Below are 12809 nucleotides of genomic sequence, written 5' to 3' on the forward strand. Positions count from 1 at the left end.
ATACTGATTGGACTAAATCTGCTACAACATCGTACAGATTAGTTGAATGGAAAAGCTGACATTTTTAGTCATTCTGTTGAGGGTGCAGTAGTTGATGCAGCGATACAGTCCCCTGGCCTGATTCTCGACGAAGAAGAACAAGGAAGCAGCCAGTGAGGTGGACAGCCGAACGAATCCCAATTGTAGGGCTTCCTCAAAGTATCATTCCATCTCCTTGGACTATGGCAAAGTGAGTGGGTTAGGGCAAACCTGGAACCAAGTGAATCTCGCAGTCCCAGGGATAATGTGGTGGCAGTTTTGTTGCTTTAACTTTGCTAAATAGGTCCTGGAAATCGCTGCAAACTAAGGGTATGTGTATCTTTCTTGTGGTACTATCAACTGTGGTGGTAAAGACAGGTAGCTGAAAGCAGATACAGAGGCAGCATGAGTTCTAAGCAATGATCTTCTCATGCGTCATCATGGTTGCACAGCCATGGAAGCCCACGGGTGAATCTGCTGTTAGTGAAAAAGCGGAGCTGAAGAATAATGGGCCTGGGACAGTGTGTAATGAAGCCAGCAGCCATCGGTGAACTATCCAGTTCATGAATGTTAGTAGAGCCTCCAGCCCTGGTAGGGGCAGGGTCAGGTGGCAAGCCAGTGTGGAATCAATTAAGATTCTGGCAGCCTCAGAGTCAATCTGGGCTATGACTACACGGATACTGAAGTCTTAGTAGAGGATGAGCAGGATTCTGATGTTGAAAGTGATGGAGGACCTAACCTGAGCTGTTTCTGTGTGCTTGCGTGAATGAGGTGGATGCGATGGTCACTGAGAAAACACATGAGCGCCTTCCCAGCAGTACAGGCACAGTAGGTTGGATATTCACCGCTGATGCTCAGTCTGCTTGATAGGGTCCATTCTGAACGACATGGGTTCTGTACCCATGGAGGGAAAGAGGTGGGAGTCGGGAGCAGAGTCGCTGGGGAGGAAGGTGGCCAGTCCCAGAGCAAGTTATCCAAGCAAATCGATAATTGGATATATTTTGCAAGGCCTGGGTTTCTGCCCCATCATTTCTGGATAGAGGCTCCTGAGGTGCAGAGTGAGGAAAGCTGGTTCCCTTTACCACTGGTGGCAGCAAGTGACCAGATCTTAACAACAAACAAAGTTCCCACAGTTGGTTGCCCACATCTCTGCCCTATGAGATATGACTGAAAACCTTAGTATTGGAGGAAGGCAGTGAAAGAGGAGAGGACTACACTGTGCTGATGGTACATGGTGATAGCCCACTCCTGGGCTCTCCTTGTAAGGAGAGATATTACAAAGCAGGACAGCTGGGCAGTGTTATGGTGCATGAAGAGGTCACACTGCACTAAGACACTTGGGCAATGTTCTGATGAACCATTGTACCCCAGGACCATAACTATTTGTAGTGTGTTTCAGAACACATCCATGTTAGACAGTAAGAACATTTTTATCTGCATAAAAAACAAAAATTTAACACTCATTCATTATTCACATGCATTGTCAATGCATTAATAACCTTTTTACCTGTAGTTGGCAGTTTCATAAAACTTGGCAGTTTTTCTTCTGAAGAGAATCTTGACAAACTGAAAATTTGTATATTGGAAAAGAACAGGATTGATTGTCTGTACTAGAGTAAACGACGCAGTTCTGGAACATGTCCACTGCATCGACTGTGAGAATCAGGAACACATATTGACAATGGGATCACAGAAACACTGATGGTTTGCAATGTACCCAGACAAAAAAGGTTTTATTTTCAATAGTCTTCCAGTGCATCAACATTCTGCTGCAAAACAAAGTGCTAGTTTTCAAGGCAAACACTCCAAAAATCAGGCAGAAATAATGTAATGTGGGAAAAAAGGGAAAAGATTAATACAATTTTGTTATAAGATTAACAAATGCAGTCAGACTTTGATTATTTAGAATATACATAATCAGCAAAATACCCACCAAGTACATAATATCTGCATTAAATAAAATCAATTTAAATATAAACATTTTAATATAAACAATATAAGTACAACATAATACAGTAAATTAATGAGGAGTCTATATATATATATATATATAATTTTTTTTTTTCTGATGACAAATGTGAAAATCAGAAGTCAGATAAATTCATTATAGAGATGGATATTTAGAACCTTTAGAAAACTGAAAAATACCATTAAAACTTTAAATTTTGGGTGCAAGTGGAAAGCTGTCTGCCTGTAACAAATCAAACTTAGTGAACTGACACGACCTATTTTACTGGTTCCATGCTAACTGGGGGGGAGGGGGACTAAACAAGTACCTACTGTAGCTTTTTTGCTATCAACACAGTGCTGAAAAAACATTGATCAACTCTTTCCCACTGTTTGATGTATTAGCAGCTATCCATTGGCTACAGCGGTGTTACACTGAAGTAACTGGATTTAGTATGAAGAAAATGGCTATTTATAGATGCATATATACATAGAATTAAAACAATACAACAAGTTCACTGTTATGCTATATTGGATAAACCATTATGGAAAATGGATGGATGGATGGATGGATGTAGATATTGATAATCCAATTTACAGTCAAAAGTGGGATGGAATGGACTTACAACTATGGCATACAAATGGTCACTACTACAATACACATGATGGCCAATTTATTACATACACCAATTTAGTACCAGGCAGAAAACATATTTTATCCTCTAGAACGGCTTCAAAAGCAGATGAGTTGTGCGTTCTAAGAAACTATTCTCTACACAACTGTGGTACCGAACTGCTCTTTCTGCACTTGTTGTCTGTCTGTTAGCTTTAATGAGTCTGGGAATTTTCCTCTGACCTCTCATTAACAAGGTGTTATTTGCCAGAGAAATGCCAGCAGAATGTTTTCTTTTTTTTATTCATCACTCCTTTCTCTGTAAGGTCCAGAATTTGTAGTGCATGAAAATACCAAGAGAATGGCTGCGTCTGAGGTACTAGAACCACCACAACTGGTCGAGCATGTTCAAAATTGCTTAATATTAAGCATCTTAGCACTTCTAACGCTTAGTCAAACAATAAGTGAAGCTCTTGGCTGAGCCCGCATGCTGTATATTCAGTGACATAATTCGGTTTGGAGGAATGCATTGTTTGCATTAACAAACAAGTGTACTTAATAATGTAACCACTGAGTGTAACTGCTGAGTCAACAACAAGTCAAGGACTAAGAATAAACATTGACGATTAGACAATTAGTACAAATTTCGGTAGACTTTACGCTGGTAGAATTTTAAGTTGGTCTCAAGCAGGATAGTTGAAACATTCAATCTGGGGTGTGCATTGGCTGAAATAATCCTTGTCCAGGACCAGGTAACCTACTGGTGAATAGCTGGTAAGTACTGAAAATTATGCATTTATCTGAAATTTTTATTATTGGATTATTCATACACTGTGGCCTTTGTAAAACAGTTGTACTCTTTGGAATCCAGTTTATCTGGGACTTTATTAAAGTTATCTAGTTCAAAATTCATCCTCATTAAATACAATGAACTATATTTTCATATAGCTTTGACACTGGCACACAAATTAGACTATTATTAAGGCAAGCTGGCACAAATGCTTGAAATGGCCCAAGCACTATCGATGGATATTTCTGCTTGCATTTTGTTGAAAAAACATTTTAGAGGTTTTTCTGACAGGAAAGTTTCTTTGAATAGCTAGATCTTATCAAGAGTGTCTAAAAATTCGATATGCCTAGATTTAATTCACATTCTTCACGAGTCCCTTCCACCTGCCCTGAGAATTCTACTGTGCTACATAAATAAAATATTGTACTTTTCCATTTCACTACATCAGCACTTATTTCATACAGCATAGTAAATATCAACTAAACTGAAATCCAGCTCTCACCTACTGTCATTGTCTTCTTCTTCTTCTTCCCATCTCACTGTAGTCTTTGAAATATGCCATTGTGGGAAAACAGATACAAGAAAATGCGATGACATGAAAGCCATAGGTATGCCAAAAACCTAAACAATTATAGTGACTGGAAGATGAAAGAGTCATGTATCTCACACTTCAGAGCTCTGGATTTGTGTTTGTCTGGATTGGAGTTTGTATGGGGACCTTCACAGAGTGCAAAAAGATGCATTCTGTGAGAGACTAAAACAATGTCCCAGGTATCCCCTGCCTTGTGACCTGTATTGCCCAGGACAGCCCCCAGGATCACCGTGACCCTGTACTGGATAAGCAGTTCAGATTAAGATGGGCTTTACTGATCCCAGGGGGAAATTCTGGAAGAGAAAAGGATAAATCATAAATGGTGCTGAAAAGTCAGTGGTGAACTGATTTTAATATGAGAGTGTGTGACAATGAACCTCAGATTGTTAGCATAATTTAAAATTGACAAATTCATGACTTTGCTAGAGAAATGTTAATGTAATTAGTAGTAATAGTACTGGTAATATTTCAGAAAAAAAAAGTAGTAAAGACAAGTAAACCTTTGATTAATTTTCAACCACATCAACAATAACAATATACATACCTCGATGATTAGTGCTGTTGCCTCACATCTCTGGGACCAGCGTTAAATTCTCCGCCCTGATTCCATGTGTGTTGAGTTTGCATGTTCTCCCCATGTCATTGTAGGGATTCTCCCAGGTATTCCCTTCAGTCTAAAAACATTATTAGGTGAATTGGACTTACCAAATTCAGAATGGCGAGTCTGCCCGGTGATGGGTTGGTGCCCCATCCTGGGTTATTCCCTGCCTGTAGCTTCTGGGACAGACTGTGGACCCCCTGACCAGGACAGGCAGCTACAGGAAATGGATGAATAAAAAAGGCGATGAAACACTCACTGTTTCAACAATTACGATATTTTTTCTTTCTTTACTTAGAGTGCAAAGACATAATTCTGTAAGCCTGTTGGTCCTACCCAGTACCTACAGAATACAATTTTTAAAGAGGATTTACTTTAGGCAAGCCTCTAAAATGCGTCCCTATCTAAACTGTGTTAAATGAAATAAATATACACCACCTGCATGTATGCCTCTTGATGGAGACTGAGCTACGGGAAGTGTCAAAAAATGCACCTTCAAAGAAATATGTCCAGGGCAGAGAAGGACATGACCGGCAGAAGGAGATAACTCACACGAGGAAGCCACTGCGTCACGGACGGCAGCTCTTCACGCTTGCCTATGGGAAAGATATCTCAGGAGCTGGAGCCGGTGTATCAGCTGCTGGTTAACCGTGATGGACAGCATGCAGCGATCTATTGGCTGTAGGCTTTGTAAATTTCATTCACCGTAACCCAATGGCAAAGGGAGAAAGAGAAGGAGAGAGAGGGGTAGATCGGCTGTGAAGAGCCTCGGTGTTTCCTCCCTATTCCCCAGTTGCGTCTCTCTCTCTCTCTCTCTCTCGCTCGCTCGCTCGCTCGCTTTCTCTCTCTCACACACATACACATTCACTCTATCTCTCTCTATCTCTTTCCCTCACATATGAAGGCAAAAGATTCCCTACAATTTGCAGGTCCTCTGCAGCAAATTTTGCGAACTCCTCAAATGCATGCAGCGGAAAAGCTACAGAAAAGCTGCTTTTTTATTTCTGAAATAACACCTTGGCTGTATCCGTGTTCATTTGGACTGTGAGATTACGTTTTTTGCAGGACAGGACACGGAGTTTAGGTTTTTTCCCCTGTATATCCATTTACCCTTTTCCCTGAAGTCCGAAATAGGAAAACGACTCATGGTACATAGATCTGGTAAGTGGCGTTATCTAATTGTAATTTGGAATATGTTTTAAGATTAATGATGCATACATTACTATGCGAGCAATTATTCACCAAGGGGATTGAGTCCGCATTGTGCAGAAAGTGCGTGCAATTGGGTTGCCAGTGATGTGCGTTACCACGAACAAGCGTAATGAAGTAAGCAATCCTAAATTACGGCTTCACAATCATACACCTATGCTAGACGTTTTATGAAATAGCAGTGATGGAAAATCAAAGGATTTGTTGAATGAACAATTCAACTGTCCGAATACCATAATACATAGATTGACCTAATTCATTCATATACAAAATGTGCACTTTAAATACGTGTGTGTGAGTGTATATATATATATATGCATATATATATGTGTGTGTGTGTGTGTGTGTGTGTGTGTGTGAGAGAGAGAGAGAGAGAGAGAGAGAGAGAGAGAGAGATTTCTAAGATATTTGTCAGGCAAGACAGTTTAAGATTTGATATTTTTATGATTTTAATTTTCTAATTTTGATCCATCAAACCCTGCACTAATGAAAACAGTAAGATGGACGATAAAGCCTATGCCTGCGTAGCGGCTGGAGTAGAAGTCGTGGTAAAGTAGCTTACTTTGGTCTTTCTGCCCCAGATGAAACGACATGAAGGACAGAGCTTGGTCATTAGATTGCATCCAGTGTTTTAATAATTTTATATTATTTTTAAAAACAGAAATGCACATTTATGAATGGATTAAAAAAAATGTAAAAGAAAAGAAAAAAAGATCAACGGTATAATTACACAAGCATCATTCACAAGCTCAAACGCCCGCAGACACAGCACAGCTGCCTTTTCTGGAGTGTTATATAATGGGGTCAGACTGAAGCGCAAATTATTCTGAATCCTGCTTTTAAGCATCCTACGCGTTTACTTAGTCTGTTTGTCCTTTTAATTTTTATTGCAGTTATTTTGCCGCCAATGTGTAATTAACGCTATGAAGCAATTTACGATGAACTCGACTTACAAAATCAACATCACGCCACAAGGTGGCAGTGTGGACAGTTATTCTTTTCAAGGTCCTTGTAAAAGATTAACGTGTTATACACGATCTCTAGAAATTTCACCCCTGCAATGTGCATGTCGGTAAACGGTGCGTTTCATTTGATGTTTTTCACTTAATTTGATGTTTTTCACTTCAACCAATTTAATCAAACAATACTGTCAAGACTGAAAAGAAAATATGTATATTTCTAATACAACAGCAGTAGTGTGCATTGGGTACACTTTTAATTTGTGGCATTAAAAAAGAGGAAATGTTTTTTGGGACAATTTTGGAATATGTATCTTTTACTTAGTAGTTTAAAAATTCACCTTGACGTTATTCAGGCATTTACAAAGAGTTGCAGAGCATTTTAAATTTGAAAAGATTTAACTTCATTAAAAGTTAAATATATTTTAGGCTTATGCAATAATTAAAATGAAAAGAGAAATACGTGCTACTCTGGTAATAATATTTAATATCACATTATTTATGACATCACACATCCCTAAATAAGATGGATTTTACTGTATATCAAATACATTTATCAATTCATCAGCAAAGTACAGCTGGAAATCATATTTTTCTTCTTACTCTCTACTACTACTACTACTACTACTACTATTACTACTAATAATAATAATGATAATAATAATAGTTAATATTATAAACATCATAATTTTGGATGATGATTATGTAGATGACTGGCGGTCATCATTATAATGCTCGCTACAGTCATATATTGGATAAGTGACTGGAGCACGAATGGATGGATCTATTATTATCATTGCTGTTGTTAATGACAACATTATTAACAAATAATACATTCCAAATAGATTTATCAATATACTCTTTAATCTTATTTTCATCTATATAGTATGCTTTTACTTTGACACTACTAAGGCACCCTTCAATTCACAGGTTTGAAAGCAAAGACATGTTTAATATATTATATTGTGGGTCCTTAATATAAAAATTTCTTAATATAGATATATACACCGATAAGCCTTGAATGCAGAAAAAAGGGTCTTATAGTTTCAGTCCCCTTTACCTCCTATGAGCTCCATAAACAAACCAATGAATAAGTAATTGCCTATTGGGCACAGTGATCAATATTTTTCTCTTTAGTCTGGTTAAAAAAGTGTGGGGCACAGCTCAGCTAATGCGTACTCAAATGCTGTTTGTCGAACGCTTATGATTCCAGCCTTGCGGTCCCCATGTCTGCCAGAGGACTTGTTTACTCAGCCCTGTCACCTTTTAATAGATCTGTCCACTGTTAATTCTCAAGTTCCAGTGTCCCCACCGAGCAGGCCATGTTTTGAATAGGAAATATTATCATAATGGGAGTGCGTCCTTTATTCTCTTGCTTTTGTTGTCTGTTATGAAATTTTTAAATTGTTTTCCACACACACGGTTGGGCACAGGATTGAAGAAAATTTCCCTTTCAAGTTAGTTTGCTTTCACCAACCCCTCTCTTTTATTTTGGTCAACTGCAGAGTTCTGTGTGCAGTGATGATAATGATTAAAAGCCAGTTTTAATAACCCTATGTTAATTAAAACACACGTGAATGATTTCTGCTATCACACATAGCAGATTACTGTTTCTGGGGTTGCTGCGATTCATCCTTCCCCATCTGCTGTGAAAGGATGTATTTTCATTAACATATGAGGTCTTCAGCATTCAGGTCTTACATACATCTCTCTGGCAGCTCTAGAACAGAGCAATGGTACTCTGCCCTTGATAATCACCAGGCATAAATCTTATAAATTGTATATGGGATGTATGCAGACAAGCGCTGAACATCTTGTGTTTTGGTGCTATATCAGAGTTGTCCCTACAGGAATGGTGAAACTAAATTGCATCATCACTGGAATAGATAGATAGATAGATAGATAGATAGATAGATTCTTTTGGAATTGTAGCTCACATGAAATTACATATTCCATAAATGAATAATATGATACTGCAAAGGCATCTGTTTTTAAGCCAGCTAATGAAGATGTCACCTCCTTGACCAGTGTAGCACATGGTAATACAGCACAGTTCAAGTGACGGTGATGGACTCTTGACTCACCGAGCATTTGCTTATGCGATAAAGCTGTCAATTCCCACTATTTAAAAAATATGAAAACTAATTAATCAGCTTTTTAGAATTATTCAACTGTGCCTGAATTCCCGCTGACCACTCTGCATTCATCAGGGGTGCTGGGGAAAATGAGCATTTCCCTTGAAAATTAAATTGCATGCAGAAAGCTTTATGCCAGTTGGTTTATTACTGCGTGTAGAAATGTTTCCAACGTGCAAATTGACTATTCATTAAATTAATTTGCTAAAATAATTTTTAATGCGTACTTTACCTTTTAATGTAAATATGTTATTTTGGTTACGCCTCTTCTGTATAAATATAAATACTATAAAATATAGTATAAAATACTATACTATAAAATAAAGTTCAACCTTCAAATCTTAATGGGTCACCATGCCAGCACAAGATATAAACTTTACCCTTAAGCAAACTTAATCTTGAGTAAAGCCATTTAGGATGGACAGGCAGTATACAAAGTCAACCTTGTTTTCTAGAATAGTATGTACACAGAAGGAGCTAGTTATTTTTTCCTTAACACTTCCAATATTTCTTTGAAATGTTGTAATTGACATTATTAAATTGGTGCCGCGAACGCAGCCATTTTTTGCTTTAATAATTCTTAGGCTTGCTTTCTAAATATTTATTCAAATTTGATAGCATTGTATTTCAGCAAGGGTATCATAGTGGGTAGTACTGTGGCCTTACAATGTGGGTTGAATTGCTCTGTGGGTGAATAGGTGTCTCCAGGTTGCCTTTAGAGTGAGAGTAAATGCCCTGTGATTGGCTGGCATCCTGCACAGGGTACCCCATCTTGTGCCAAGCACTTCTGAGGACATGGGGCCATTGTGATGAAATAAGCAGTATGGAAGATGGATGGATGGATGGTTTAAATTAATGTTTAATAGATGAGTTGTCATTTTCATAAAGACATCAAGGAGACCAAAGGTAAAAAAATGTCCTGAAAGTAATTAGCAGTATGTGTTAGCACATTTGTGAGTAATGTTGTTCATTGGAAAATGAAAATCAGACTTTTCTGTATGGCATGTGTCACTTTGGGAAACCAGCCTTGGAATGACCTGGGAGCTCTTCAGCTTGCGTTACCACTGTTCCCGAGCCATACTTTATGGTCACCTATGGCCAGCAAGTGCAGCAGTTAAGCAGTTAAGGACCTAAAACTGAAAGTTTGCTAGTTCATAGGATGGGCCTTCCAGACAAATTGCCTAAATCTCATTCCACTGGATAAACAGTTGCCCAGGTTACTAAATATGGTTAGGTAGTGTGCATAACAGTGTTTGCCAAATAACCAAATGTCATGCTATAGCAAGAATTAGGTAATCTATGGTTATGATTAAACAATTAGAGAGAAGATATGGGGTCAGCCAGCATAATGATAAAGCTATAGGAATATTAAAATCAGCAGCATCACTACAGATTTATGAAGGGGGGGGGGGGGGGGTAAGGGGGCGGTCTGTTGGAAATGGCCCACATTGATTAAACGAATTAGTGTAAGCCCCCCTAAAATGGGCCTAACAACACCCCTGATTAAAAGTATGGTTTTTAGAGATTCTGAAAAGTGAACAAAAATAAAGCGGCAATATAGATGTGTATCATATTTTTACTGGGAATGGGAGGAGTTTGATTACACTCTGAGCAAAGTCATAAACCAGGTCTGATTTAAGGTTGATAGCAAAGCTGTCCTTCTGCTATGAAGGGCAGGAAGCTGTCAGTCAGTGACGCTGGAGGGACTTGGCAGGGCTGCGAATACTGAGTCATACAAAGGACTAGAAATATTAAAAGCAATGCAAAACAAGGAAAAAGTATTCTTTTTTGTTTTTATATGTTTATATATTATTACATTATAACAGTATTTCCTGTATTTGTAATTAATTTTTAGCCTGGATTGAGCTGTGATCAAATTTTATCATATTATACAGGCAACACAGGTTATTTTGAATGAAAGCAGCTTGAAATGAGCTGTTAACCTCCAGCAGTCCCTGTGTCAGTTAAAAACAGCAGACATATTCCAATGACATCTGAATAGTAGCAAAACTCAATCCTCAGCCTGCAGAAGAACAAAAAAGCCAATAGCACATAAAAAGCTGATAGCACATTTAAAAAGTACCGGACCTAACTCGAATCCCTGGGGTACGCCCTGTGTGAAACTGGATATATATTCTGCTTGAATGCCATAATAAATAGCTGGGCCTAATCAATATCCAAATGTACACTTTTATTATATTAACTCCCACCCATGCATTTTTATTATATCTTGCACTCATGAGTTCATGAAGTTAGCTGAAATGGCTGAAAGGTCATTGATAGTTAAGGTCTGATTTGCAAATTTTTAATCAAATATATATATATATATATATATATATATATATATATATATATATATATATACATTAAAGTACAGGAAAAAGTGTGATAATGGTCTAACAGTAAGTGTTTTGCTAGTGGGATGGTGTTTCTATGACTCTGCTGAAACTGTTTTTAAGACAATATAACTGATCCTTGTAAAAAACAGAAGTTTCCTTAAAGACGGGCTTATTGAAAGCTCAGGAAGCTCTAGTTTTAATATCTCAATATCTCACATTAGTTTATACCTTACAGTATATCTCATCAAAGCCATGATTTGTATATATATATATATATATACTGTTTTCAGTATATAAGAATAGGTATGTAACCATCTAGCAGCGTTTCATAGGTATGGGGAAGTGTTGTTCACCATTACAATTAGCTGGGAGAGAGCTGTGAATCTTTATATGCTATGACACCTATAGCAATGACCTCTTTGGAAAATGGCTGAGCCAAAACCTTGACACGATGCATATAAATTATAAATTATAAAAATAAAACTGGATACACTTGTTTTCTCTTTTTCCCATGAGGCCAAAACATGATGAAAGCAAACTTTTTTTTACAAGCATATATGGTCTTATATTCCACTAATCTAATACTTCCACCAACTGCTCTGGGTACAGCTGTTGCAGCGATAACATGACGCATTACACTTCATAGCTGTATAAATCAATGGTGTTCAGCCTAACAGCCTGATCCTGCGGCAGCCATTTCTCAGAGCACCTCTGTTAATGCGGGAAAGCATTAATAAATGACTACTGAACTGATACTCCAATTTACAGAAGTGTCATTGATCACGGGAGCAAAGGAGCACCATAAACAGGTCCTGAAATTAATCCTTTGAGGACAATGAATGGATGAATGAATGAGTCAGGCTTTATTACTGCAAGCTATCAGGTCATTGTATAAAAAGACATTGTATATAATGACAATAATTCATTTTGAATTATGAAAATTAGGAAAATATTATAATGCTACAAATCTTTTTTTCATGCAAGGTGATTGCTTTGAAAAGTTTAAATGAATTTGCTTGAAATTATTTCATTTAATATACAGAGTAACTAAAAATAGCCTAACATGACTAATTGCTCAGAGAAAGAAGAACTGATAACTTAGCTTAATCTATCTGGTTTTAGTTGACCCTGAAGACATAGTGATAAATAGGCTTTCTGTGATCTCAGGGAATTTTATACCTTTCGTATTTTATATGTAAGCCATGAACTTCAATGACTCCAGAAATTGTACCATACTTACCATTTAGTTAACATTTGCTCAAATACATGATTTTGTGTCAGGAAGAGTGCAGCTGTAATATCCAAACCTGGCAAAGGTTCAATGAGATGTTCAAGTGTTCCAGGACATTTTATAGAGTGCAGATTTGGTTGGCCAGGTTATGGGGTAGCTTAGGATGTAAAATAATAATGCAATGCCAAGGAATGCTCAGAGCTAAGAAAGAAACACTTTAGAGCAATGCAAAATTCAGCAAACCCTCTGATAAATGTATCAGGTATTGATTTGCTTCCTGCATATATTATGTGAAATACTGTATGTGGATATGCTTGTGATGTTCTGAAACATATATTATTAGTTATTAATTGAAAGCATGCTCTCTCTTCCCTCACA

At 37.6% G+C, this 12809-nt stretch overlaps 1 protein-coding gene and 1 long non-coding RNA gene across 3 annotated transcripts in view; one reads left to right on the forward strand and one right to left on the reverse strand.

The window, feature by feature from the left end:
• Window positions 1-2182: 2182 nt before the first annotated feature.
• LOC111849089 (uncharacterized) lies at window positions 2183-5409 on the reverse strand. 2 transcript variants are annotated; one of them, XR_002839456.2, is made up of 3 exons: window positions 5111-5409; window positions 4666-4775; window positions 2183-4253 (listed from the first exon to the last, which is right to left on the reverse strand). It is a non-coding gene; the product is annotated as an uncharacterized lncRNA (long non-coding RNA). The 2 variants fall into 2 exon arrangements; XR_002839457.2 differs by having other exon boundaries at window positions 4997-5409.
• LOC111849088 (neuroligin-4, X-linked) overlaps window positions 5136-12809 on the forward strand; it is a 47289-nt gene continuing 39615 nt past the window's right edge. The window contains exon 1 of the mRNA XM_023821655.2: window positions 5136-5719. The gene's annotated coding sequence lies outside the window, so the exon portion shown is untranslated. The remainder of the gene's footprint in view (window positions 5720-12809) is intronic.

This window comes from Paramormyrops kingsleyae, chromosome 16 (genome assembly GCF_048594095.1).
Source record: "Paramormyrops kingsleyae isolate MSU_618 chromosome 16, PKINGS_0.4, whole genome shotgun sequence".
Taxonomy (NCBI): Eukaryota; Metazoa; Chordata; class Actinopteri; order Osteoglossiformes; family Mormyridae; genus Paramormyrops; species Paramormyrops kingsleyae.